This window comes from Aotus nancymaae, unplaced genomic scaffold (assembly GCF_030222135.1).
Source record: "Aotus nancymaae isolate 86718 unplaced genomic scaffold, 86718_ANA_hifiasm-v0.15.2.pri h1tg000094l, whole genome shotgun sequence".
Classification (NCBI taxonomy): Eukaryota; Metazoa; Chordata; class Mammalia; order Primates; family Aotidae; genus Aotus; species Aotus nancymaae.
In genome coordinates this window covers 104,714-128,936 of record NW_026988509.1, presented here as the reverse complement: position 1 = coordinate 128,936, position 24,223 = coordinate 104,714, and the positions used below count along the sequence as shown (strand labels likewise).

The 24,223-nt window shown below is 54.0% G+C and overlaps 1 pseudogene; it reads left to right on the top strand.

Moving 5' to 3' along the window:
* The first annotated feature begins 3,545 nt into the window (after positions 1-3,545).
* On the top strand, positions 3,546-16,843 carry LOC135271859 (rho GTPase-activating protein 22-like; annotated as a pseudogene).
* The last annotated feature ends 7,380 nt before the right edge of the window (positions 16,844-24,223 follow it).

The following is a 24,223-nucleotide window of genomic DNA, read 5'->3' as shown; positions in this document are numbered from 1 at the left end:
AGACTAAAGAGGAAAGCGGTACTAGGGAGAAGGCCCCGCCCACTCCAGCCCCACGAAGGCAGACGGATTCATGCCACTCAAGCAGTGGGCAGAGCTGGAGAAAAGGTGACGTGTGTGTGTGTGCGGATGGAGGCAGGAGGCAGGCAGCAGGCACCAGGTGCACTGTCAGGCCAGCCCCTCCCTTCACGGGACTGTATGCCTGTGGGCATTTCCTCCCGGGTGCCCTCTGCCTGCCCATTTGAGGTCCCAGCAGAGGCCTCTGGTCCCAAAAGGTGTGACTTCCCATTGCTACCTTTCCTACTTATCCTGGCCCCAGTGTCCTTGGGGCAAGTCTGTGCCCTAGAGGTCAAAGCAGAAGAGCTGAACGAATACCTGGCAAGACCACATGAGTGGAGCATGGGCTAGGTTGGAAGTGATAGGGGATGGTGGGGACTGCGGAGAACTGGCCGTGTGTGCGCTATCACAGATGCCACTGCGCTCTGCAACTGTTGCTTTTATGGAACTCAGGCCTGGTGTCACCACGTCCGGATTTTTTAAGAGAAGCTGGGAATCCAGATTTATGTATAAAATCTCTTGATTGTAAATAACTAATTTAAAAATGGTTCAAACATCATACGAGCTACACAGGCACATCTGTGGACCTATGTGGCCCATTGTTGGGCATCAGTTGTTGAGCCCTGACTGAGGTGAGGGAGAGCAGGGGCTCAGTGTCCCTGGACCAGCCCAGGCCACACTTGGGCTGGTGGAAAGGCCAGGACACTGTCAGTGGTGAGCCCCAGAGCCTCCTCAGACTGGCTTCTCAGAGGTGCCCCAGGCAGCTAGCAGGCCAAGCTTGCAGCAGGGTCACCCCCTGTGCTCAAGGCTCATGAATGGCCCCTTGGGCCCCACTTATGGTCAGGGGCGACTGGTCTCGCCCACCGGGTCCCAGGCGGCAGCAGCTTTCCCTTCGTGTTAGTATTGTGACCTCTGCCTGTTGTCCCTCCACAGGACCCACATTCTCAGGAACGGCTGGTGCTGAGTTGGGGGATGCCTCACATAGGTATCTCCGGACCAGCATGGGTGCCAAGCAGTCACGTGACCAAGTGCATTCTCTGTACCTGGAGCCAGACTGCCTGGGTTGGAACCTTGTCCCTGTCGTGTATGCTGAGTGAACTTGTGTACATTCTTAAGCCCCCATGCCTCTCAGTTCAAACACCCCACAAGCTGAACAGGCAAAAGTCAAGATAATGATGACGATGGTTACAGTGGTAGTGACAGTCCCTGAGTTAGCAAGATGGGAAGGATTAAATGTGCTGATGGGTGTAAAATGCTCGGAACAGCACCTGGCAGCACAGCACCGTGTGTAGCTACATTGGCACTCTCCTCACTCTCACACGCCCCCCACCTGTGCATGCTCGTGCACACACAAGCCCACATGCATACATATGCACATACATTTGCAAGCCCACACCCAGCGCATATGCACACATGTGCACATACAAACCCACACTACATGCACACATGCGCACACACACTTCTCGCTAAAGCATTGCTGGCATCCAGCAGGTGCAGCCCACGTGGGCATGTTTTCTCAAAGGAAGAGTCTTTACCTTTCAGGTTTTATACACTTAGTTTTTGGGTCAAGCAGGGTGAGGAGGAGCATTTACTGTGTCCTGCTCTGTGCCAGGCACTGTATCAGGGACTGATGTATCTTATTCCAAAATAGCCCCTGTGTTGGGGAGCTAAGTAGGACAAATAGAGCCCCACTTTTAGCTGGCTCAGTGCCCACGTCCCTGGGAAGTCCCATGCCTGGACATGGAGCTTTGGCATCTTGCCCCTGGAACAGCCCACAAGCCGCCCTGTTGGGAAGGTCTCTGCACAGGGGGTGTGAATAATGTCAGGCACTCCAAAGAGTCAAGAACTCAGCTTGAAAGCTTAGAGGCTGGCAGAAGTCTGTTTCTCCTGTTACTGTACCATGGTATAGACAGCTTTATGGCTCTCAACTCCTTCCTTTCTTTGCCTGGGCTGCCAGGAACCTCTTAGGCTAGTGACAAATTTAGCTTTCATAGATTTTCTCTGAAGTTCTCTGCCTCCTTCCCCTCTCCCTCTATTCCTCATCTGGTGTCTTGTCATGTATCATTTTAGATCATTCTCTCTCTGATTTCTTTTCTTTCTTTTTGCTAATGTTATTTAAGAGTAGCATGCAGAAAAGTATACAAGTCATAAGTATACAGTTCAGTGAATTTTCTCAAGTGGGACATAACTGGGTAAACCGTGCCGGGGGAGACACAGCGTTACCACAACCCCAGAAGCCTTTGAGCCCCTTCCAGTCACTGACCCACCAAGGTAACCGTGTCCTGGCCTAATAGCACAGATGAGTCTGGCCTATCTTTAACTTTACATAAATGGAGTCATGCAGTGTGCACTCTGGGGTTTGGCTTCTTTTGTTTCTGATGATGTTTTTTGTTTTCTAATTTTTTTAAATTTTCATAAAATACACCTAACATAAAACATCCTAACTTCATCATTTTTAAAACTCACAGTTCAGCAGCATTATGTTCATTCAAATTATTGTGCAGCCACCAGCACTCTCCATCTCCAGAACACTTTCCATCTTGCAAAGCTGAGACTCTGCCCATTCAATTCTAACTTCCATCTCCCCTGCCCCCAGCCCCTTTAGCCGCCATTCTACTTTCTGTCTCTGTGAATTTGACTACTCCAGGCTCCACATGTAAGAGAAATCACACAGTATTTGTCCTTTTGTGAATGATTTACACATGATGTTCTCCAGGTCCACCCATGTCGTAGCATGTGTCTGAATTTCCCTCCTTTTTAAGGCCGAATCAGTTTCCACTGTATGCAAATACCATGTCTTGCTTCTCCATGTATTCACTGACAGACACATGGCTTGCTTCTGTGTTTCAGCTACTGTGAATAATGCCGCTGTGAACCTGAGTGTGCAAGTATCTCTTTGAGACCTTACTTTTAATTATTTTAGGTATATACCCAGGGGAGGGATTACTGGTGATTCTAGTTTTAATTTTTTGAGGAACTGCCATACTGTTTTCCACAGCAACTGCCATCTCATCATCCTTCCAGCAGTGCACAAGGAAGGGTTTCTCCACCTCCTCGCCAACACTTGTGACTATCTGTTCTTTTGACAGTAGCCGTCCTAGTGAGGTGGGAACAGATAGTGGTTTGGATTTGTGTTTTTCTGATGATGATTGATGCTGAGTGATGACTGTGGTTTTCGTATTACTGTGTCTGTCTTGTCCGGTGAGCTGTGCCTCATTTATTCTCATTGCTGCACAGTGTTCCATGGTAAGAACAGAATACAGGAGATATACTGGTTCTGCTGTTGATGGACATTGGATGGCTTCTCATTTGGAATGGTGCAAAACCAATCAATGACATGCATAATGCAGCTCCCTGAGGGCCATTTGCTCCTGGCTTGCGCAAGCTCCAGGGGCCAGGTCATGCCACCAGCCCACTGCTCCCTCCTGCTGTCTGTCCACAGGCAGCCCAGGGCCCAGCCTTCTGGTGTGCGTCCTCCCAGTGTCTAATTTGTTTCCTGGGGAGGAGCCACTTTTAGCCCTAACAGTGCACCTGCCCTCCATCGTCCCAAGCACGAACCACTGAGCTGGGTGGTGGAGGGTGTGACTAGCTCCTCTCTGTGCTCAGGGATCTTTGGGCAGCGCCTGGAGGACACAGTCCACCACGAGCGGAAGTATGGCCCCCGCCTGGCACCCCTGCTGGTGGAGCAGTGTGTGGACTTCATCCGGGAGCGTGGGCTCACTGAGGAGGGGCTGTTCTGCATGCCGGGCCAGGCCAACCTGGTGAGGGACCTGCAGGATTCCTTCGACTGTGGGGAGAAGCCACTGTTTGACAGGTGAGCTCATGATCAGGGGTGATGTAGAGCCACTTGTTCATTCCTCCTGCAGGGGCTCCTGCCCAGGACACCAGCTCTAGTGGCAGGGGTGGGCTGGTGACTGGATGGTGGGCCAGCCCTCCCAGTGGCAGAGTGTAGGGCACACCCTCACTCTGCCAGCCAGGGGTCCCCTCTCAGGATCTGTCTCTTGGCCATGCTTCCTCCGTTGACCTACCGCCAGGCTCCGTTGGTGGCAAGATGGCGTAGCAGCTCGGCTTCCTTCCTCTTGGGTTCCAGGGACAGGGGAGCAAGTCTTCTGCACCTGCCCTGGGACCATGTCCATCCTACCCATCATGGGGGCTTACCCAGGCCCTGGATCACCCTGGGTGGAGTCAACTATCCCCCAGCTCAGGACTGTTTGGGGACTCTGTTTCCCCTGACAGTGCGCCCACCCATCATGGGGCAGTTTTTCATAGAGTTCTTCCTGCATCAAGAAAACCTACCCTCCACGGGCTTCCACCGTGTCTTCTTGGATCTGCCCCAGGACCCACAGGCAGCCCTGGCCTCCCAGGGCTTCTCCTCTGGGGACAGAACACTCAGCCCCTCATCTTCTTCCCAGGCCCGTCACTGCGACCAGGGGAGGTGTCAGCTCCTCTCCTTAGATGGAGAGGACTGACCACTGTTCCCCAGAGATGCTCTGCCCAGGGAGGTACGGGGGATCCTTCATCCAGAGCTTTATGAAGCTCCATCCCAATGCTGAGTTCAGTGAGCTTGTGGTCCATTCTGAACCTCTGCCAGCCAGGCCTCTTCCATCCTGTCTTATGTGGCCTAGTATTAGGGTTGGAGATTGCTTCAAATAATGTCACCTGGGTAGAGCCTGGGAACCGGGACTTTTGGAAGCTCTCCAGGATCAGATGCTCTGCTGCCCTAGTGCCTGATGCTACCTGAGGGGCTTCTGCAGACCTCGACACTCCCCTACTCAAACTCTGCTGGGGCTCCCTGGAGTGGCGTAGGCCATCCGAGCCTCACCCACCCTGCCGGGTTTCCATCTGGGCACACCTGCTCTCCCAAGGTGTGATTCCTGGCGTGCTCAGCCTCCTTTCCCCACTTGGCCTGTCTGCTGAATTCCCCTGGAAAGGTAGCTGGTGCCCGCAGGGTGTGTTCCACGCAGACCTGACTCTCAGCCTCCCAGCAGCCTGGGGCAGCCTTCCCTGTGTCTTGGAGGTCCTCTCTGTCTGCCTTCTCCCTCTCTGTCTGCTTCTATGCTGTTTCTGGAATTGTCTCTGGAGGGCCATCTCCATGGTGGACATGTTAGCCTTGTTCCTCCACCCCCATCTCTGCGTGACCCCATACTGCCATGGTGGCCCTGGGCTTTGGGTCCCTCTCCCTTTAGAGACTCCTCCTTGGGTATCTGAGGCCATCCTTCCTGCTTTCTGCCATTACCATGGCAGCTCCTCTGGCTCTGCATCTGTACCCACGGAGGGCCCCTCCCCACCACGTCCCCCAGCTGGAGGACCCCCTCCCTGCCCCCACCTCTCTGGCAGAGGGCCCCCTTCCCACCCACCCCCAACAGAGGAGCCCCTCCTCACCCACTTCCGACAGAGGCTCTTGGGAGGGAGCTCCCTCCCCCAGGCCATAGCCTGCCTGCTTACTGGGGTGTTGGCTTCTATCCTGCACCTTCTCCACAAAGCCCCCTCCTCACTTTCCTGCTCATCTCTATAAGAAGGTACCCTTTAGCCCCAGGTCCTGGGCTTGTCTCCCGTTAAAGCTTTACCAGGCCTGGAAGCCTCAGTGCCTGGAGCTGCCCCATATCTGTCCCTTCCCTGCCCCATACCTGTCCCTTCCTGCACACTGGGCTGTCCGTCTCGCAGGCTGCCACCTGCTGCTGAGTGCTGAGGACAGCCTCCTCTGTGCCGGAGCCTGGGGCTGCATGGACTCCTGGCTGCCAGGCTCTTCTAACACCCTCAGCTGCTATCCTTTCTGGATGGATGCTGGTGTTAAATGTGGGCAGGAGGGGGTCCCTGAGAAGGGAGAGGTGATAAGGAACCTGCAGATGGAGGGTTGCCTCAGTGCGGACTGCCCTGACCACCAGGACCAGTTTGCCCCCAGGGCACGCACTTCATCTGCTGACCAACTGCTGCCCTCTCTGCCTCACAACCCCCACCTCTGCCTGCAGTAGTGTCAATGTGTGCTGGGAGGGCCGCAGGCTGTGCGGGGGCACCCACAGGGCCACAGGCTGTGCAGAGTTCTCCTTGGGTGCTTGTTAGAGGAGGGAAGGGGACAGCAGTTTACGGAAAAGTCTCAAGAAAAGGCCTGGAAACAGCTGTTAAAAGTACTGCAATGGGGAAGGAGGAAGAGGGGAGGGAGGGAGGGGCATGGAAAGGAAGTAAGAGTGGTGATGATCGGATGGGAGGCTGGACAGGGCTGAACAGCAAGACCTTGCGGGGCAGGGATGCAACTCGGGAGGTCTGCAGAGGAGGGGCAGCCTCTCCACTTGCCCAGGGCAGAAGCTCTCCCATCCCTCCAGTTGCAGAAAAGGGGAAGACGTGGGCTGGCTCCCAGCCACACTTCCCTGCCTCCTGACCCTCTCCCAATCTCTCTTGCTCTACTCAGGCTGCCATTGAAGGCATGGGTCCCCAGTGGAGAAGGGGCTGCTGGGCTCAAGCCTGGGTACCCAGGGCAGTTGGCCAGGAACGTGGCCCGGGAGAAGGCCACCGAGCGTGTGGCAGCAGCAAGCCTGGCTGGAGAGGGAAGCAGGGGTGAAGTGGGGGCTGCCCGGACCCAGCCAGACCAAGAGCCACTGAGCCTCAGGCAACGAGGGGCCCCAGGTGTATTTGGGATGCATATGGACACATGGAACACCAGAATTCCAAATATGAGGGCCAGAAGGCACTTATCTGAGTGAGCCCAGCCTGGGATTCAGCCAGGGCCAGGTGATAGCATAAAGGCACAGCCACAGTCTCCTGGCCCTGGGCTCATCTTTCCTGCTGGAAATACAGTCCAGGGCTTAAGTCCAGGGCCCTAGGCAAGTAGATGAACTACCTGGGGCCTGTATACTGCTTGGAATGCAAGCTCTGAGGAGATACCAAGGCTCTTGTATAGGACCTCGACTGCAGACCCCACATGGGACCCAGGAAAGGACTGTGCCAGGCCTAGTGCCACCACCACCCACAGCTGGTCTACTTCAGCCTTGGCACCTCCGAGCCAGAGCAGGAGACTGAGGCCTGGAGTGGACTCTTGGGGCACTGGAGAGGGGGTAATGAGCTTAGAAGGCTAGGTGTCCCCATTGTGGACAGGAAGAGAGGAAAGGGCCTGACCTCTGACCTGCTCCTGCTGTTGGTCCCTGGATAACTGCTCCCTGACAAGAAGCCAGCAGCCCTGCTTGGTGGGAGCTTTGATGCAGCTCTGCCCACTCCAGCCAAGGTCAAGTACAGCAGGGTGGGCAAGCTTGGGCTGGGGCTGGCAGCACCTACAGAGGGCCTGCAAGACAGCTATTCCTACTGGAGAGCTGGCGGCTCCCAGGCTCCCACATCGTCCTGCAGGAGACCTTGGGATGGCCACCAGGCCTGTAGAAGGGGCCCCCAGCCTGTGTCCCAAGGCCCTCCCCTGTGCAACCTGACCTACATCACACTTGATTCCTCTGGTCCAGGGCAGCTGCTAGGGTGGAGCAGCTGTGCTTTGCAGGGCCCTGTGGCTTTGCAGCCCCTGGAGTCCCATGCAGTCTATGCAGGACAGGAGCAGGTCCTGGACGGACTGACACAGACATGAAACTCAGGGGTTCTGAATGGGTGTCTGGGCATGGTGGGTTGTCCCTGAGCTGGAACTCCTGGCCATGGATCCTTAGTTGCCCCTCCCCCAGCTCTATCTACTGCTCCCAGAAGGAGCATGGGCCTTTCCTTCACCAGGGCAGCTGACCGCAGATGCAGCCTCAGTGTGCCTAAGCATGCACCTGAGACTGAGGCTGCCCCTTGGCAACGAGGGGGTGCCAGTCACTCCTGAGATTTCCTGCCATCTCAGGCCTCACACACCTGTCCTCTTCTTCCCCCCAACTCCCCAGCACAACAGACGTGCACACGGTGGCCTCCCTGCTGAAGCTGTACCTGCGGGAGCTCCCCGAGCCCGTGGTCCCCTTCGCCAGGTACAAGGACTTCCTCAGCTGCGCCCAGCTGCTCACCAAGGACGAGGGGGAGGTCAGTGGCTCCTAGGGATAGGTCCTGGGAGATGGGCTGGCTGGGTGGCAGCCTGTAGAGTCAGGACACAGACTCTAATTTTCATGAATTTTCATGGTCCATGGATCCTGTGGAGGCCTGCTTTGTGTGGGGGGTGTGGTGGGGGCCTGGAGCATCCTGCTTGGGTTGGGGAGGGGCCAGGGCATCCTGCTGTCTGTCTGGAGCCATACCTGTATGCTGCCCAGGTCCCGGGGTGCCCAGCTCTGGCCGCTCACACTCCCCACACTCAGGCCCCTCAGGCCTGTCATGGGCTCAGAAACAGGGAGATCTTTTATTTATGTCTCGTTTCCTTCCCAAAAGAATTTGAACTAGCTCCCAAGACAGATGGGCCAGCCCCCCTGTCCCCGCCCCTGCAGGTGCTAGTCTGCAGCCCCAGGTGGCTCAGGGCCAGCTAAGGACTGTTCACCTCCCCGAGGCCATGTGGGAGATGAGGGCTCATTATCTGGCAAATATTTGTGTCTTGATAAGTGAGCTGAGTGCTGGCCCTGACATTCCTCCACAGCGGCCAGCATAGGCTCACCCCTCACACCAGCTCCTTGGAAGCAAGTTAGCTTCCCAGGAGGTCACAGCTGGGCCCTGGCCACTCCTTGAGGGGAGGGGGAGGTGGTGGAGCCCTCTGGTTCACTGGGGCTGGGTCACCGTAGCCCCCACCTCCCTTCTCCTTGCTTACACCTCCTCGAAGTCAGAGAAGGCCCAGGGCCTCATTCCTGGTGTTTGTTTGAAATTCTGTTCTTCATTCCTAAGGGCACTCTGGAGTTGGCTAAACAAGTGAGCAACCTTCCTCAGGCCAATTACAACCTGCTCAGATACATCTGCAAGTAAGTGGCGTGGCAAGAGGGAACCAGGCTTTCCTGCACTGGCTCTGCGATCATCCCCCAACCCCACTGTGAGACACACAACTCTTCCTTGTTGGGGGGGCCCTCCCCCACCCCCGCTGCAGAGCCACACCTAGTGTGGATGCAGCAGGGAGTGGAAAAGCGCAGACCCTGAGCAGGTGGTTTTAAACAGTCCTGGGTAGATAATTCCAGAAGGGACATACCCTCTGTCCCTCCTGGGTGCCTCTCACCATCCTGTTCCCCCAGCCATCTGCCTCTTGACCCCAACCCTTCATGTATCCCTATCCTGGACCCTGAGAAGGGGCATGTAGGGCTGGTGCTGACTAGGGTCTGGGACTTCCCAGAATCTGCACCCACTGCAGTGTGGAGAGTCACGTGTCCTCCTTCCACACAAATAGCGGTGGGCCCTTGTCCCAGTGACCTTTGCTTCTGATGGCCCTCTCGGGCCCCGGGGGAAACCTGCCCTTATCGAGCCTGGCAGAGAGGCAGGCTGCACCCAGTGGGCAAAAGCCTGCAGGTAGCAAGGCTCAGCAGGGGTGGGGCGGGGCGTCCCGGCTGCTCCCAGGAGACTGGGCGTCAGAACTTGCTTCTTTGATGACTGCTGCTTCCTTACTTTGCAGGTTTCTGGATGAAGTTCAAGCGTACTCAAATGTCAACAAGATGAGTGTCCAGAACCTGGCGACCGTCTTTGGACCTAACATTCTGCAGCCACAGGTTGAGGACCCAATAACCATCATGGAAGGTAAGGGGGAGGTGTACCTGGTGTCCCTGGGTGCTGCTGGGTCTGGGCTCATCTTGGTCTGGGGCAAGTCCTTGGAACCAGGTCAGCCCAGGGCCAGGCCAGCAGGAGGGGTGGCTCAGACAGCACATCTCCATCTCTGGGGACTTGGCAGGAGCCTCTGCAGACCTCACCCCGCCACCCTCATAAGGTCCAGCTGTAAGACAAAAAGGAATTTTGCAGCAGCAGGTCACCGGGTATAATTAGAATGGCCAGGGGTTTCTGTGGATAGAAGAGGCTGGAGGGATGGGACAGGCCAGCATTCTTGCACTTGAACACATACAGACATGTTTGCTTTCCTTTTATAATCACGCAATTGTCATAGGTTCCTAGATGTCGGCTTTGCAAACCCTGGAGAATTTCTCTATGATAAGTAACAATAAGTGATTAAAAATAGCAGCAACAGCAGCTGCTTTCAGTAAGCTTCTACTAAGTGCTTTGTTGGCATCTCCTCATTTCACGCTTTACAACCAGCCTGGGATGTGGTAATCGGCCCCAACTTTACAGATGAGGAAACTGAGGCCAGGAGAGGTGAGGACACTCACCAGAGGCCAGTCAGCTAGACTTAGCAAAGGGCACAGAGGTAGGCTGCCATGGAAAAGAGAGCACACCTCATAGGGCCCATGGAACACTGTCCCCTGTGGAGGATGCAGAGAGACGTGCTGTTCAGACAGGAAGCTCACAGCTGAGGCTGTTCTGGCCCCTATCCCATGTCCAAGGACATGATGGGGTGCTTTTACTAAGTCCTGTCTTTGGCCTGCCCTGGCTGGGTCTCCCACCCTAGGACCCCACCAGGCCAGGAAAACACAAGCTCTCCCCTGCTTGGTGGTAATAGATGCTCAAGGGGGAGGCCTGCCCTGCCTGCTTCATGGAATTCCTGCATCACCTAAGTTCTTGGCCTCAGAATTCTTTCCTTGACTTCTTCCAGGATTCCTAGTCAACTTCAATGGGAGAGTCCACCCTGGCACTCAGCCATTCCTCCCACCCAGGGGACCTCCTAGCATCTGGTCTTTGTGGTGAGGGTGTTGGGAGGGAATGAGGCAGCTGGGTAGATACTATGGTCCTTCCTGCACTGCCCACCTCCACTGCAGGCCCCCACCCCACCACCACAAGAACTGAGTCCCCAGGACTGGGGGCTGCATCGCAGGGGCCTTGGCCTAGAGATGCGGGATTGTGTGTGTGAGAGATTCTATGTGTGTGGGATTCTAGGCGGTGGGCAGGGTGCACTTTGGGGAGGCTAGGGAGGGTGTGTTGTGTATGTGTGTGTGGGATTTTGGGGAGTAGGCATTGTATGTGTGATTGTGTGTTGGGGCATTTGGGGAGGCTGGGTGGGTGCATTGTTTGTGCAATTGTATGTGTGTGTGTGACTTTGGGGGTGGGTGGGGTGCACCGTATGTGTGATTGTTGGGGGAGGGATTTTTGGGGGTGGGTGGGTATACTGTGTGTGCAATGGTATGTGTGCCCCACACAGGAAAGGCTCTATTCCCTGTCCCAGAGCCCTGTGCTCCCAGAGTGTGGACATTCAGGCATGGCGGTTGTCAGCAGTATGGGGGCCCGGGGGCGGGAGTGGTAACATGGGGCAGCCGAGAGAGCTCTGGCATCTCGACTCCCAGTTTCCAGTTCCAACCTGCCACCTGCTCATCCTGAAGCCCTGGGCCCTGCCCCCTCACCCCACCCCAGCTGGAGGGCGTGGGTGCGGGCAGTGTTTCCTCCCTGCTTGCAGCACTGTGCCTGAGGAAGGTGGTTCTGTAGCCCCATCCTGCTGTCCTGCCTGGAGTTGGAGGGTGCGTGGTCCTTTCCTCTGGGCGGATGAAGGCTCCTTTGAGGGGCAGCCTGGCTCTGGGAACAGGACGAGCTCCCACAAAGCTGCAGCTTCCCCATGACTGGCAGAGCGACCCTGGGCCGGGCCGCTGGCAGCAAGGCCTCTCTCCGCCTCTCTTCCCGCAGGCACTTCCCTCATCCAGCACCTGATGACCGTCCTCATCCGCAAACACAGCCAGCTCTTCACGGCGCCCACCCCGGAAGAGCCCACCTCCCCGCGCGGAGGCCAGCAGTGCGCAGTGGGGTGGGGCTCCGAGGAGGTCACCAGGGACAGCCAGGGAGAGCCCGGTGGCCCCGGCCTGCCCACGCACAGGACCTCTTCCCTGGATGGGGCGGCCGTGGCGGTGCTCTCCAGAACCGCCCCCACGGGGCCGGGGAGCCGGTGCAGCCCTGGGAAGAAGGTACAGACCCTGCCCAGTTGGAAGTCCTCATTCCAGCAGCCAGGGTCCCGGTCCGGAAGCCCGAAGGGGGGCGGCTCGTCCCTGGAGGTGCCCATCATCTCCTCTGGCGGGAACTGGCTCATGAACGGGCCGTCCTCCCTGCGCGGCCACCGCTGAGCCTCGTCGGGAGACCGGCTCAAGGACTCGGGCTCTGTGCAGAGACTCTCCACCTACGACAATGTGCCCCCTGCGGGCCTGGTTCCTGGCACGCCCAGCGTGGCCAGCATGACGTGGTCGGGGGCCTCGTCCAGCGAGTCGTCGGCGGGGGGCTCGCTCAGCAGCTGCACGGCCTGCCGCGCCAGCGACTCCTCCCGCAGCTCCTTGCACACCGAATGGGCCCTGGAGCCCTCTCCACTCCCCAGCAGCAGCGAGGACCCCAAGTCCCTGGACCTGGGCCACAGCCTGGACGAGGCGGGGACGGGTGCCAGCAACAGCGAGCCGGGCAGCCCCACTCGGGAGCATGCGCGCCGCTCCGAGGCCCTGCAGGGGCTGATCGCAGAGCTCAGGGCCGAGCTGTGCTGCCAGCGGACTGAGTACGAGAGGAGTGTGAAAAGGTAACTTGCTGCCACGTGGAGCTTCTTCTGACCGGGTGGAGCCTGCCGGAGAGCTGTGTTCTTGGCACGTGGGCGTCAGCCCCTGACCTCCCAGCCGCTGGCCCTGGAAGCCAGCCTCAGAGAGGGGAATCCTAGCTCTGGGAAAGCCCTGGGGCTGGCAGGCTTGGCATGCCGTCAGCTTGGCACGCAGTCAGCGCTGTGGAGACCTGCTGATTTCACGCGAGTGGGAATGCCCGCCCAGCCAGGGGAACTTTGCTGCAGAGGTGGGAGCAGAGTCATTGTGCAGTCCGCAGCCAGGGAGAGGTGGCCCCTGGAGGCAGGTCCCAGTTGTGTCCCAGTACAGGGGCCCATAGCCTGGATGCTGGGCCCTGGAAAGTGCCCAGGCCCCAGGCCAGCTAGGCGGGAAGTGAAGACCCCTTCCTGGATGGGATCAGAATCCAATTTCCCTGCTAAACCAAGCCCTTGTGCCTGCCCTGGTCACGGGATTGTTATGCTGCACCCTGAGGCTTGCAAGCTCATTCATAAAGGGGTGGAGTTCCTGCCTCCCATGATGACTGGGGTTCCCCTCTGCAGTGAGGAACCTCAGCTCTTGGAGGCCGGGTTCTCAGCGCTGGGGGCTTCCCTCAGCATCTCAGATTTCTTGGCCCGTCGGGCTGCAGGTCCCTGTTAGCTGGTTGACCTGTACACCTGGGTCCCACACACTAGCAGGGGCTTCCTTTTTCCATCAGAGGCAGTGGATGGAGGTGGGAGGCAGTCCTGCTGCCCACTGAGCCTGTGATTTCTACTGGGAGCTGCAATGACAGCCCTTGCCCTTTTGCTCTGCTGACAGCTGTCCCCTGGGTGCTGGAGAGTGCCAGGCATGTACAGGCACTGTGTCTGCAACAGGAAGATATGGGAGAGGGACCTTGAGCGCAGAGGCCTCTGCCATGGGGGAGGTCACAGCAGGCAGTGCCTGAGTCAGGGCTGGAAGGACCCATAGGATGGAGCCGAGAAAGAAAATAGCATCAGTAAAACCCACGGGCCTCCAGAAATATAGTGGAAGATGCTGACTGCTTTGGATGAGCTCACAGGCCAAACTACAGGGCACGTGGGAACTCTTCCCATGCAGAAGGCTGGGCTGCACCAGCTGCACCTGTCGTGTGCAGAGTGCCTGGAGCTCTTCTGGCCTGCTCCAAGGTGTGGTTTCTCAAGGGAGATGCAGGACTGTTGGACTCTGGGTCAGACTCCCTGGGTTCTAGTCCCAGCTCCACCAGGGATTGGCTGAGTGTCCCCGGCAGGATCTCTGGGCCCCGGTGTGACCACGCCTGTTTGTCCTGAGTGTTAAGTGACTCACAGTGGATGGGAGCACTCAGGAGCCTTTGCTGCTTGCATTAACTCCTGCCTGCTGGGCTGGAGGTAAGATGAGGTTCCCAGAGGCAGAGGGACAGCAGTGATAGCCCTTGTGCAGTGACTGTCCTCGATAGCAAAGTGGTCTGGGCTGTTCTCTTGGTTAGAGGGAGGGTCTAGAGTGAGGAGGGTCTCTGAGCACAGAAAGGCAGGTAAGGGCATCAGCACCTGTCCCGTCCAGCAGGGGACTGGGAATGTGCATCCTGTTGTCTGCATGTATGGAGCCATCGGGAGGTAGAGTGAGGCTGGCCTTTGTCCTGACTCTGAGGACCCCAGTCGGATCCCTTCCCCAGGGCCCTTCTGGGGAGTCACCTTCCTTCATGCATTCCCAAAAGAGAGTCGGTTGTCTGTGAAGTACCAGATGCTGTGCAGGTGGCCACAGCTGTGGCCAAAACTGATCAAAATTTCTGCCTGCATTCTTATTTGGGTTGCAGGGAGACAAAGACCTGATAGGCATGCTACATTTCGAAAAATGCAAGTTGTGTTAAAAGGGAGATGAAGGAGGAGAACATAGAGCAATGTGGAGGGGAGTGGAGAGGAGCCTCAGGGTAGAGGGTTGGAGGAGGAGACCCCAGAGCTGCAGCCAGCACTGAACCCAAGACCCAGACAAGCGGGGAAGAGTCAGGGGCTGGGAACTGGAGGTGTGTGAGGTGGGCCAATGGGCGGGGTCTTTTGGCCTGGGCAATGCTTTGGTTTTTCCTGAGATGAGAATGAAGTGAGAAGCTGATGGTCTTGGCACTTTGGGCACTTTGACAGGTGCACCTGGGTGCCATGCCGAGCAGAGCTTGCCAGGGGACAAGGACAGAACAGACCAATTAGGAGGCGTGGGGGTCCAGGCCTGATCTGTGGGGTGCATGGCCCTGAGGGGCAACCGGTGGAGGTGGGGGAAGCGGCCAGGTGCTGAGCATATTTTGAAGGTAGAGCCAAAAGGCTTTGCTAACTGATCAGATATGGGGCCCAGAAAAATAATAGGCTTAGGGGAGGATATCATCATTCAGCTGAGCAGCTGGAGGAAGGCGTTCACCAAGAGAGTGCACCAGGGCTACGAGAGAGTGGTCTGGAGATGAGGGTCAGGAGCTCAGTTCTGACCCTTTGAGTTGGAGATGCTGAAGAAATGGTTCAGAGTCATCAGTGTGTAATTGGGGCCTGAAGGCTTGAGCCTGGCAGAGAAGGAAGAGGAGGGCTTCAGGCCTGAGACCAGAAGAAGCAGTGGGGAGGAAGGGGACTTCTCTCTGACAGCTGCCTGTGCTCCTGGCGGGGAGGGCTCAGGCCATGCTTCCAGCTAAGTGATGAGGATGGAGGCCTCATTCTGGTGGGGCGGGGAATCTGTATTTGTTTCTCATGCACCGTGTACCAGCCGCCAGGCTGGGTCCCTGGTGCCTTTCAGTCCATGGTTACTGGTGCTCTGAGGAGCGGTCACCTTCTGCATTTCAGTGTGCCTGTGTCCTTCCCACAGTCATGTGGCTCAGTGGTCACCAGGCTGGGCCCTAAACTCCAGCATGTGTTCTCAGGGGCTGGGCTCAGGTGTCCCTTTGGACAGACATAAGCTGGTCATCTGGTCAAACAGATACCTGTGCCAACCTTGCACACTGCAGGGTGAACCTGCATGGATGTGTGTGGTATTGGCTCTGGTGGCGCAGAGATGCACCACTGTGACCTGCTGGGGAGGACCACAGGAAGCAGCATCGTGGAGGGGGCGCTTGAGCTGAACGTGATGGGTGAGCAGGAATGGAAGTGACCACCCTGCAGGATCTCCTGTGGGTTGCCACGTGTGGATGGACTGTGGGGACGGTGTGGGAGCTGCAGGGAGCTGTGGGAGGGGAGGCCGCAGCACAGGAGCAAAGGCTAGGGGACAGCCTAAGTCCCAACCCTCCCCGTGCAGGGCGTGCTGTTCTGGCCAGCTGGCAGGCCATCCCATACTGCACTGGAGGAGCAAATGCGGACTCAGGGAGGCTCTGAAGGCATGGGTCCTCATGGTGATTTCAGGATCACAGGCCTAAGGGAGCTATGGAAGGGGGCAGTTTGCTCACAGGTGAAATACTGGGGTTCTTGTGAGGAGCAGATGAGTTGGGGTATCCTCCCCCACTGAGCTGCGGTGTCCTCCACTGCCATGGCCTGGTCTGAGCCCCCCTCACCCCACAGTGAGCACAAGCAGGGCTACACCCCTGTGACAGTGAACCCAGCCCACAGAGTCTCAAACAGCGTCTCTCCTTGACTTTTCAGAATGGAAGAAGGGAGTGCGGACCTGAGAAAACGAATGTCCCGGTTAGAAGAAGAACTGGACCAGGAAAAGAAAAAGTACATCATGCTGGAAATAAAGCTGCGGAACTCTGAGCGGGCGCGGGAGGACGCAGAGAGGAGGAACCAGCTGTTGCAGAAGGAGATGGAGGAGTTTTTTTCTACCCTAGGAAACTTGACTGTTGGGGCAAAAGGTGCCAGGGCCCCAAAGTAAAAGGAATGGCAGAGCTCACTTCTGTGCCACATCTGCTGATCTCCAGCCATGCTCGGAGTCAGAAGCCTCTGAGTCTCCGGAGGGGTCAGGTGCTCCAGAGCCAGCTGGAGAGAGAGAGATCCTGATACTCCTGTGGGGACTGTCAGGACCCCACACAGACCAGGTGGGATCTAGATGCTGCTCCAACCGTGCAGCTCCCAGTGAGGGTCAGAAGGGGACGGTACCAAGAGCAGTGCTTAGCCCTTACCCAGGAAATGTCCCTCATGGCCACAGAAATGGAGGGCACCCAGGATCCAGGCAGCTGCCGGCAACAGTTAGCTTTCTTTATTAAATGTGCTCACAAAGCATGGTGCCTTGCTACCTGGCTCATTTCTCATGCCACACAATACAGGGCTTCTCAGGTGACTGCTCCTGTTTCTCCAAGGGCTGGGAGCACCCTGAGGCATGCCCGTGGGTGGAACAGCAAAGGCATCCTGAAATGGATATGAAGCCCCCAAGGGGCAGCAGCCTTGTGCTTTCAGCTCTCTTGTCTGGGCACTGAAGGCAGGACGCCTTTCCTCACTCTCCCTGCCCCCAGCCTTCTGGACCTCTGCAGCTAGTTTCTGTCTTAGGAGGTCCCCTGGGCCTTCCACCATGGCCCCAGCTCTGCTCCAGGGCCACAGCCTGAGTGGGCGCCCAGTGCCAGTGCTGTGCCTGAACGAGGTGTGGGCAAGTGTGGCTACCCTGCAGGAGGGCTGAGCTAAGGCCATGGGAAGCACCTGTTCCTGGTCCTCCAGGTGCCCACGCCTCACCCTGGGCCCCTGCACAGCTCCCTTCCAGATCCCCCTTCCCTGCTGTTCACCTTCCTCCTCTAGTTCGTCCTCAGACTTGAAGGCACCGTTAGGGCAAATCCCTCCAGAAAGCCTTTCCCATCCACAGGGCACCCAGGCCAGGCCCGGCTCGGCTGGAGCTCCCGGGCTGTGCTTCAGGAGGCAGTGCAGCAGTGCCTCTGCACTCAGTCACCTGTTCCCCTCACGGTGTCTGGATGTGTGGCTGGCCCCATGCCGCCCCTCAGAAGTAACCTGTAGGGGTTTGTTCGGGGAGTGGTGGTCACCAAAGCGCCCAGTTTCTGACCACAGGCCCTAGAAACGTCACTCAGGCCCAACCAGCCCCACCCTAGAATCAGGTATAAACTTTGCCCACACAGGCTGATGCTTCAAATGCCAGGGGTTCAGTGCTCCCAGGAAATGCTGGTTTCCCACCGTGCAAGACAGGGTGGCTCCCACAGTGTGGCCAGCTACCCACCGTCTCCGGGCAGCTACCAGGAGGTAGGCATCTGCCTGGGGCCCTCAGCAGCGTCGAGATCTGGGTGCTGGAGCTTGGGAGGGGCTGGGGAGAGCGGCGTCTGTCTTTGCTCAGCTACTGCCATGGCGAGCCAGCTGTCTGGGTGATGAGATTTTCCCCTGGGGTTGAGATGCTGCCCTCCCCTCTATTCAAGTAGAGAGAAGAGAATACGAGGTGACTTTGAGTCCTCACAGCAACCCAGCAAAGTAGGAAATTGGCCCTATTCTCTGTATTTAGAGGAGAAACTGAGGCTTGGAGAAATCAGGTGGGTACAGAGGTGCGTTCTGATGACCCTGTTGAGTTTTCTCGCCCCAGCCCTGGAATTCTGATTTTGACCTGGAGAGAAAATGCCACCAGGCTATCAAAGGAGCAGAGGAGACCGAAATGGGTTTCCCATGATGAAAGGAAGCTTGTCTGGCTCAGCCACTAATCCTGGCAAAGGCTCAGGCTCCTGCCGAGTTTACAGTAGGGATAGGAGCTCATGAACGCCTGAGCCACGTCTGCCACCTGCTGGCCCAGTAGGATCTGCAAATGCAGTTCTTATCTCAAAATGAATTGAAGTGACTCAGTTCTGTTTTCCAATCTCTAGGTAACCAGCACCAGGCACCTTGTCTGCAAAACATCTGACTTGACTGTCAGGCACACTGAGTGACTGAGGCCTTCGGGGCTGGTCGGGGTTGGGGGAGGCTCTAGTATCCCCACCCCTACCCCCTTCTCTCAATTGAGTTACATTTGCTGAATCTGTTCCCAAACTGATAGATTCCCACTGTGCTACTGTAATGATATCATTTAATATGAAGTAGACCCATGAATTATGAACATGAAATGGCAGGGAACTGATTCATTGAAACCCTGGAATGCTTTAGACAGACTCAGTAGAAGCACGCTGCTAAAAAATGTTCTCAAATTAAGTATGGATGAGTGAGACATGTAAAACTTGTGTTCGACTTTAAAGAAATACTGGAAATTGTGAATGTCTCATAACAAAAAAAGAGTTGGCTTTTATTAAAAGAATAACATGAATGTACATGTTCTTTAAAGTTAAAATACAATTTTAAGGGTATGTGTGTGAGAGAAACAGAAATAGGAAGAGAGAAGAGGAAGATTCCTTGTCTTAATTGGCTTTTGAGTGATGGACCAGGACTGAATCATATTCCTGAAATAATTTTGGAATGGAACTCATATATCCATGTTGCCCTGGTCTGTGGGTAAAAATGGGGTCAAGTTACAACAAGGTTTCATGGATTCTCTCCCTCTCCTTTTGATGCAGCACCCCAGGGCCCTGCAGAGCCCGCCTCATATCTTAAGTAGTTCTCTCACGGTGTCCTGAGTTCCCAGCTAAGTAGCTGTGACATTGACACACACTGCTGCTGCCTCTCTGTACTCCTGCCTCTACTAAGAACCCCCACCCATGCCAGGATTGCTGTCCTTTTCTACCAGCCACACTGTTACTACTTCTAGCTCCCACAGCAAGCCCCGCAACACTTTGAGCACAGGGGCCTCACAAAGTGTTGCAGTCTGTGAAGAAGCTGGTAGGACAGGATGGGGTCATGAAAAGCCCAGCAGGAGCCAGATACTCAGGGCCTGTCACCCCTGGTGAGAGGCTATTTTTATTCTAAGGAGATAGGCAAGTATTTGAAAGCTTTACATTAACTCACATGAATTGAGTTCCATTTTAATAGTGGAAGGGGGCAAGGGAGAGCTTTTGAAAGATGGAAACTCTTGAGCATGTCTCTACACTGCTGAGCATGACCCAAAGGATAGGGAGAGAGTTGCGGACAAAACTGCAAACATGCTTACCTTACATGGCGTCCCAGGAGCTTTTGAGCAGGAGATGCTTTTATTCCCATAAAGCTGCTCAAGCAGTAGAGCACAGCAGTTTTCTTTTCTTTTCTTTTCTTTTCTTTTTTTTTTTGAGACAGAGTCTCACTCTGTCACCCAGGCTGGAGTGCAATGGCGCAATCTCGGCTCACTGCAACCCCCGCCTCCCAGGTTCAAGCGATTCTTTTGCCTCAGCCTCCTGACTAGCTGGGATTACAGGCGCATGCCACCGCACCCAGCTAATTTGTTTGTATTTTTAGTAGAGACGGAGTTTCAACATCTTGTCCAGGCTGGTCTCAAACTCCTGATCTCATGATCCACCCGCCTCAGCCTCCCAAAGTGCTGGGATTACAGACATGAGCCACCACACTGGGCTAGTACAGCAGTTTTCAAGCGAAGGCCCTGGGGCCCACCTGCCAAGATGTGGATCCTGCCCCACCACATGCCACAAGCTGGCTTGATGACCCCACTCCAAGACAGCTAAATCTCTGTGCTATCTGGACATTGGGTCTTAAGACAACCCAATGGTTTCATAAATCCCAAGCCCCTGCACTCACCCCACAGCTGGTTAAAAAACTCACCAGGTTTGAAAACTGGCAGCAGCTGGACCAAAATGCCTGGTAGAGACGCATTTTTCTGTAATTATTTCCTTTCCCTTCTTTCAGTGAGCTTTTGATAAATGTCTGTCCTGTGTGGTAAAAGGAGACAAGGGGCAGCATCTGGGCCACGGGGGGCTGAGGAGTAAAGCACGTCCCTGCGCCCAGGCCTGGTGGTGGTAGTAGCCGTGGCCGTAGGGATGGGGAGCCTCAGGGTCAGCACGTGGGTTCATTGGTTCCGCTGTACACTGGAGCCAGGGAGTGAGGCGGCTCCAGGTTCTAGAACATCTTTTCCTTGCAGCACATCAAATGGAAACACAGCCTTTGGTTCACATCACTCTTCTGAGTATGTTTGCCTAGAGACAGAGCTCCATTCAGACACGAGGGACAGCTGCTTGAGGAACCTGCACACCAGGGTGCTGAACTGATTCTGGTGCCAGTCAGGATGACCGCGGCAGCCAGCACTCACTGAGCGCTCGCCAGCCTTGGCCCTGCATGCACATGCTGAATCCTCCCAGCAACACTGCCAGGTGACATTAGGCTTCCCACAGGACAGATGACAGAGCACAGCCCCAGAGCTGAGGCACTTGCGGGCAGTGAAGCAGCCAGTGAGGGCAGGATGCTATCTGGGTATCTGGCACCAGAGTCCATGCCCACATAACTGTAGTATTACAGTGTTGCATGCAGTGTCCTTATGCCACACTTTGAGGGCCATGAATATTGCATTTTCAGAGGACAGAGATGGTGTAAAAGATAGGCTCTAGTGATTAGCTTACCCAGCCCACCATTTATGGAACACCTTCTCACCAGGCATTATCTCCAGTAGGGCAGCCTCTTCCATCCAGGGGACCCCAGAGTGAGGCATCAGAAGATGAGAACACAGGATGCTATCAAGTAACAGTAGAGGCATGGCTCAGCCAGACTGACACTTGTCTGAGGTGACCTAAATTCTGTCTTGACTAAGCTCACCTGGACCTGCATGATCCCGTAGATCGCAACCCTTCCAGGACCCTGTCCCATAAAGATACATGTGCCTTTGGCTTCTCCCTTTAAACTCCTCAGTCTACCCCTCACTTCTCTCAAGACAGTCATGATTTCTTCTTTACATTTCCAACCAAGTTTTCCAGTCCTTTTCACCACCTGCTTTGCCACTCACTCACTTGAATTAGGCCCCACTCGCACCTATCCAGGTCTAACGTCTTCCATGTGGTATATACAAGAGGAATCTTTCCACTATCTTCCTCTGTCCACAAAATGATGCTAACAAATACGGTGCAAGGGCCATACAAGCAAATGACACAGACCTCACAAGGAAAGAAACTACCAGATTGAAGAGGTCTACAGGCAGGTGAGGGAGCACACCCATATTTCCCTTCCTCCCACTCCTGTTAAGTTGGGAGTTGATACCATACCTGACATGCATTCTGTCATGGACACTTCAAACTGAGATATACAAATTGCAAAACACATTGCATATTTTTTTCCTTGCACCATCTCTTGTGTGCTGCCCAATCGCTAGGGCTCACAGCCTTCCCCCAGCTCCAAACCCTAATCTTGGCGACTTCACCTGTGTCACGGCAATACATCTAAATGAGTCCCTCTCCTTCATTTCTGCGGCTCTCACCTGGGTATCTTGGGCTTCAGTCACCAATCTCCACACCTCCAGCCTAACTGGATTTGCTTCTCTTGGCAGTGACGGCCCTAAAACAAGGGTCGGGTCATAATACTCCTTTTCCTCCTCACAAACTACCACGGGTTCCTATCACCGTCAAACTCTTCTGGGTAAAAACATCAGACCATTCCTCATGTTTTCAGGTCGGATCCTCAGCTTGTTTCAATTCCAAACCACAATGTGTCTTTCCTCCATTTCTCCCTGTTCCCACACCAAAGCCAGGCCATTCCTTACTGTTTGCTCATGCACTCACTTAAATCTGCTTGCCTTCCCTTCCCCTTATTTATGCCAAGGCTCAAAATGCAGCTTCTCTGTGAAACCCCTCTCATTTCCTCTAATCAATCCCTGTGGCCAGGTCCTTGTTCCTCCATATGCACCATTTCAAGGCTCTGTCATCCATTTTCTATTTCCTGCTCCCAGCTTCCAGCCCAGGTGTTAGACCTATGCTTCCATTAATTAATGAAATTAGTAAAGTACATGTTAGACAGAAACCTAAACTTTACAAAGCATATTTGAAATTATCTTTTGGTTTCAAATGAAGTCCAGAGAAATACCGGTCTATAACCTATAACAGCTAAAAACCACAAAATCACTACAAATCAATCTTCACTTACATCAAGTTAATATCTTTTTAGGAACAATACTTAAAAAAAAAAGTACCTAAATTAACAAGGATGAATTACTCTGCTATACAACTGGTGAAAATGAAAAAAATAAGTTTATACTCAACACTCTTGACACTTGCTTTTGCCACCCAGTTTCTCCTGGGAGGCGTGTCTATGACAGCGATGAAACAGCTCAGCAGCCACAGGCCGCTAGAGGGCAGCCTCTTCCTCTCCGCTCAGAGAAGGGCAGTGTGAGTTCAGGGGAGGGCAGAGACAGCACGGTACAAGGGTCATCTGGAGCAAGAACTGAGCAAGATGGAGTGGTGTCATCACAGCGGCTGGAAAGCTGGAAACACTCAAAGCTAAAATCTCTTGCTTGTTTTGAAACAGACCCCAATTTTAAGTACTTATTTTTGCCAAGAGGTCATGAGGGTTGTTCTCTCACATGTTTACCAAGAACTAGGTTAAGGGCATTGAAGCGAAGTTTCTTTTTTAGATAAAGTTTATCCAGCAATTTCAAACACCAAAAATGCACAAGACCAGATCAACCAGATAACCAGGGTGATAGTTTAGGCTCTTCACAATCTGTATAAAATCCAAATCTGAGAACCAGCCCTAGCAATACCCCTTTTATCCCAATCCACGGGCAATCCTAAAATTGCCAAGAAAAACTACCACAAACAGATTGTTTTCAATGAAAAAACTCTTAATGTCATAACTTTCATACCACTTTTTTCTTTTTTATTTAAAATATTATAACCAATTGACAAACTAGATAACATTGTTTACATTCCAGTGGTGCATGTTTAATGACTAGGGCATGAATGATGAAAAACCACAATAAGGATCTCAGCATTCCCTACAAAGTGCCCCATTTTGTTTTGTCTAGAGGAGAGGGAACAGAACACGGGGAAGGAGAGGAATGAAGGAGGAATGGCATCGCAGAGGGAGAAAAATCAAATGTCAGTTATCATACTCAGGTTTCCAGGTGTGACACCCTGTTGACCAGGATAAACTGTAATGAGAAAATAGATGTCACAGTCCAGGAAGACACCTAATTCAGTCTAACTTCATTATTCAGTTAAAAGATTAACAGCTTCTCAAAAATATACCAAATATTGGGCCTACAAAAGTAATTTATTTCTTCGTAAAATTTACTAAGATTTACTCCTTTTGTAAAATGTAAAGAATGGACTGATATCACGAGCAGGTTTCTACTTACAAAAACAGTAAGAATGTCAACAAGCACATCTAACACAATTTTCCAAGATACACAGTGAAAGATTTTACACGTGTCTCTTACTGATGTAAGGTATATACTTTACATACTTACTGGTATTGTGTCAACACTGGCTAAAAAGTAACATTTATAATTCACACTCAGTAAAGATCTAACAGTCAGGGCAACAGCTTACTTGGGAAAGCATAGAAAATTAGTGTGAGGTAGTTCAATAAAAACCTAGTTTAATTTGTAAGTCATTGAGAGAATAGAACATTGTGCAAAATTAATCCACAGGTAATGTTTCTCAAAAGTTTCAGTAACTAAGAGAATCGAAACCAGAAATGGCCAGAAAGTGTTACTCTTACTAGACTCTCCTTAAGAGCACTTAATGAAGAGCAGTCGGTTTGAAATTAATTAGGACTTTTGTTTTCCTTACAAGTTTTCTAACCGTACCCCAAACTATACATTTCTGCTTCAATGCCCTTTACCTCTTCATCTTTCTTGCTAGTAAGGAACAATTAGTTTCCTTTGATTCCGGAAAAACCTAAGAGAGATCAGTAGAAACACAATGCACACAAAAATGCAACAGGATACGGAGAGGTAACATTTGAGAGGGCTGCTAATGACAGAATGGTGGTGTT